This window comes from Carlito syrichta, unplaced genomic scaffold (genome assembly GCF_000164805.1).
Source record: "Carlito syrichta isolate Samal-C Ts95f unplaced genomic scaffold, Tarsius_syrichta-2.0.1 Scaffold305797, whole genome shotgun sequence".
Classification (NCBI taxonomy): domain Eukaryota; kingdom Metazoa; phylum Chordata; class Mammalia; order Primates; family Tarsiidae; genus Carlito; species Carlito syrichta.
Window position 1 is genome coordinate 133,137 of NW_007249893.1, and position 4,181 is coordinate 137,317.

Here is a 4,181-nt window from a genome sequence, read left to right on the forward strand (position 1 = left end):
CCGGGAGCGGCCACTGCACTCCAGTCTGGGCGACAGAGTGAGACTCCAACTCAAAAAAAAAGAAAAAAAAGAATCTTCAGGAAAGACTGCAAATCAACAAATGTTTTCCCCGTGTTATTATTAGGTTGAACCATGGGAACTTGGCGTTTTTGTAGATAAAAGGATCAAATATCAGCATTTTCGTATCATTCAACTTAGTGAAATAAAAGATGATTCATTTAATTATAGATTATACCTAAACTGCACGGTAACAACAAAAAAGAATTTAAATATCTTATCTCACCCTTGGAAGTAAGATGGCTTTCCAAAGGAACATCTTTTATTTTTTTCCCACATATCTGCCTTAATTGTAAGCAGCAGGTGGGAGGCTTTCTGCACAGTAAAAAAAATTACTTTACAAAAGCAGGGATTCAGTGAAGTCGCCTGACTGGTAACCTTGGGAGCTCACACATAGATACTGACCCAGAGAAGCAGGAAGAGGACACCAAAGCCCATGAAAAGCGAGGCCACCAAGGAGATGAGGAGTTCTTTGTAAGTATTTCAACTGTACATGGTGTAGGTGACCTCATACACAAAGAACCAGGCAGTGAAGAACATGCCAGTGGCCAAGAGCACCGTGGTCAGATGCGGAAAGACTGCCGGGTTCACAGGACTTATGGCCTCAAATTCTATTTTGCCTGGCTCTGGTTAAGCCGCCGATCCATTACCAGATGGAACACGTTTAAAATTATTTTTGGCGGGGCACAGTGGCTCATGCCTGTAATCCCAGAACTTTGGGAAGCCAAGACAGAAGAATTGCTTGAGCCCAGGAGTTTGAGACCAGTATAGCAAGACCTCATCTCTACAAAAAGTCAAATAATTAGCCAGGCGTGATGGCGTGTACTTGTTATCCCAGCTACTTGGGAGGCTGAGGCAGAAGGATCTCTTGAACCCAGAAGGTTGAGGCTGTGGTGAGCCATGATTGTGCCACTGTACTCTGGTCTGGGTGAAAGAGTGAGACTCCAACTATGTCTCTCTCTCTCTCTCTCTCTCTTTGGTATTACTGGGAACTTATTTAATCCAACCAAGAAAATATTAAACAACACAATCAAGATATTAGAAAATTATATAACCTATCTTTCAATGTATTTGAAAAGCTAACCTGAAAAGCAATTAATGTACTCCATCCCATCATCATGTTAAAATAGAAAAACTGCACTGATTATATCAATAGATGCAGAAAAAGTATTTGTCAAAATCTAACACCCATTCATGATAAAGATTAGGAACAAAGTCAGACTCGGTGGCTCAGTCTGTAATCCTGCGCTTTGGGAGGCTGAGGTGAGTGGATTGCCTGAGCCCGTGGGTTCGAGACCCACCTGGGCAACTTGGTGAGACCTCATCTTTACAATAAATCAAAAAATTAGCCGGGCATGGTAGCACGCACCTGTAATTCCAGCTACTTGGAAGGCTGAAGCGGAAGGATCGCCAGAGCCCAGCAGGTTGAGGCTGCGGTGGCCAGGAGCGGCCACTGCACTCCAGTCTGGGTGACAGAGTGAGACTCCAGTCTCAAAAAAAAAAAAAAATTAGGAACAAATGCGAACTTCCTCAGCTTGATAAAGAACATCTACAAAAAACCTACAACTACATTGTACTTAATGGCAACAAACTTGAAGCTTTCCCACTAAGATCAAGGAAAGCAAGGATGTCTCCTCTCACCACCACTTTTTGACATCATACTGGAAGTTTAACTAATGCAATAAGACAAGAAAAGGAAATAAAAGATATATAGATTGGAAAAGAAGAAAAAAAAACTTTGTTTGCAGATGACATAGTCATCTATGTAGAAAACCCTAAAGAATCAACAAACAAAAAAATTCTGGAACTAATAAGCAATTATTGCAAGGTTGGAGGATACAGATTAATTTACAAAAGTTGATCTCTTTCCTATATGCCAGCAATGAATATACAACATTTGGCTAAAGCACATTGTTATTATTATTATTATTATTATTATTTTGAGTTGGAGTCTCATTCTGTCACCCAGGCTGGAGTGCATTGGCACACTCACTGCAGCCTCGACCTGCTGGGCTCAGATGATCCTTCTGCCTCAGTCTTCCAAGTATCTGGAGCTACAGGTACGCACCACCATGCCCAGCTAATTTTTTTAATTTATTGTATAGATGAGGTCTCACCAAGTTGCCCAGGCTGGTCTTGAACCTGTGGGCTCAGGCAGTTCTCTCACCAGTGGTAGTGTGCACCTGTAGTTCTGGCTACTTGGAAGGCTGAAGCAGAAGGATCACATGAGTCCTGCAGGTCGAGGCTACCACGCCCGGCTAATGTTTTGATCATACAGTAATGTAATCTGTTTAAACTGGCGTCTTTCATTTAATATATGCAATTTAAGCTTCCTCCATGTTTTTTCATGGCCTGATAACTCATTTCTTTTTATTGCTAAGCAATATTCCATTGTGTACATCACCACAGTTTATCTATCCCTTTATTTATTTCAGGACATCTTGGTTGCTTTCAGTTTTGGGTGATCACAAATGAAGATACTACACAAATTTGTGTACAGATTTTTGTGTGAACATACATTTTTAGCTTATTTGGCTCAATACCCAGGAATACCATTGCTAGATCATATGGTAAGACTGGTTAGTATAGTAAGAAACTGCCAAACTATCTTCCAAAGTTGCTGTATCATTTTGTGCCCCTGCCAGCAATGAAACAATTCTTGTTGCTCCACATTTTCATGGGCACTTGGTGGTGTCAGTGTTTTAGATTTTGGCCATTCTAATAGGCATGCGCCAGTTTCTAATTTTTTTTTTTTTTTTTTTTTTTTTTTTTTTTGAATTGGAGTCTCACACTGTTCCAAGACTGGAGAGCAGTGGCACGCTCATGGCCACCCCAGTGCCAACCTGCTGGGTTTGGTGATCCTTCCACCTCAGCCTTCCAAGTAGCTGGCACCACAGGTGTGTGCCACCAGGCCCAGCTGTTTTTTTATTTTTTGTAGAGACGAGGTCTCGCCAAGTTGTCCAGGTTGGTCTCAAACCTGTGGGCTCAGGCAATCCGTCTGTCTCAGCCTCCCAAAGTGCTGGGATTATAGGCCAAGCCATTGAACCCAGTCAATTGTTTTCTTTTGTGTGTGTGTGTCAAGGTCTCACTCTGTTGCCCAGGCCGGACTGCAGTGCCCAATCACAACTCACCTCAGCCTCGACTTCCTGGGCTCAGACTGATCCTTCTACCTCAGCCTCCCAAGTAACTGGAACTACAGGCACATGCCACCATATCCACCTATTTTTAAAATTTTTTTGTAGAGAGAAGGTCCCACTATGTTGCCCAGATTGGTACTGAACTCCTGAGTTCAAGTGATCCTCCCACCTTGGCCTCCCAAAGTGCTGGGATTATAGGCATGAACCACCAGGCCTGGCCTAGGTTCATTCATTGTAACAAGTGCATCACACTAATGCAAGATGTCAGTAATAGGGGAAACTAAACTGGGCGTGGTGGCTCACGCCTGTAATCCCAGCACTTTGGAAGGTAGAGGCAAAAGGACTGCCTGAGCCAGGGGTTTGAGACCAGCCTGGGCAATTTGGAGAGACCTCATCTCTACAATAAATTAAAAAATTAGCTGGGCATGGTAGAGCGTGCCTGTAGTTCTGGCTACTTGGAAGTCTGAGGCGGAGGGATCACCTGAACCCAGCAGGTCGAGGCTGCGGTGGCCATGAGTTGCCACTGTGCCCCAGCCTGAGCGACAGAGTGAAACTCCAACTAAAAACAAAAATAGTGGGGGGAGGAACTGGGTGGTGGATTGGGGGATGGATATGTGAAACTCAAGTAGTCTGTAAATCTAAAACTGTACTAAAAATAGCATCTATTTATCTTTTAAGAAACATGTTGCCAGGTGCAGTGGCCCATGCTTGTAATTCCAGCCCTTTGGGAGGCAGAGGCGAGAGAATTACCTGAGCTCAGGGGTTCGAGAGCAGCCCGGGCAAACTTGGCAAGACCTCGTCTCCACAATAAATAAAAAAATTAGCTGGGTGTTGACGGCACATGCCTGTAGTTCCAGCTACTTGGAAGGCTGAGGAGAAAAGATCACCTGACTCCAGCAGGTGGAGGCTGTGGTGGCCATGAGTGTGCTACTGCACTCCAGCTTGGGTGACAGAGTTAGACTCCGACTCATTTAAAAAAAAAAAAAA

General features: G+C 43.6%; 1 pseudogene; it reads right to left on the minus strand.

Moving 5' to 3' along the window:
* Positions 1–444: 444 nt before the first annotated feature.
* The window catches only part of LOC110596036, a 6,968-nt pseudogene continuing 3,231 nt past the window's right edge, over positions 445–4,181 (minus strand).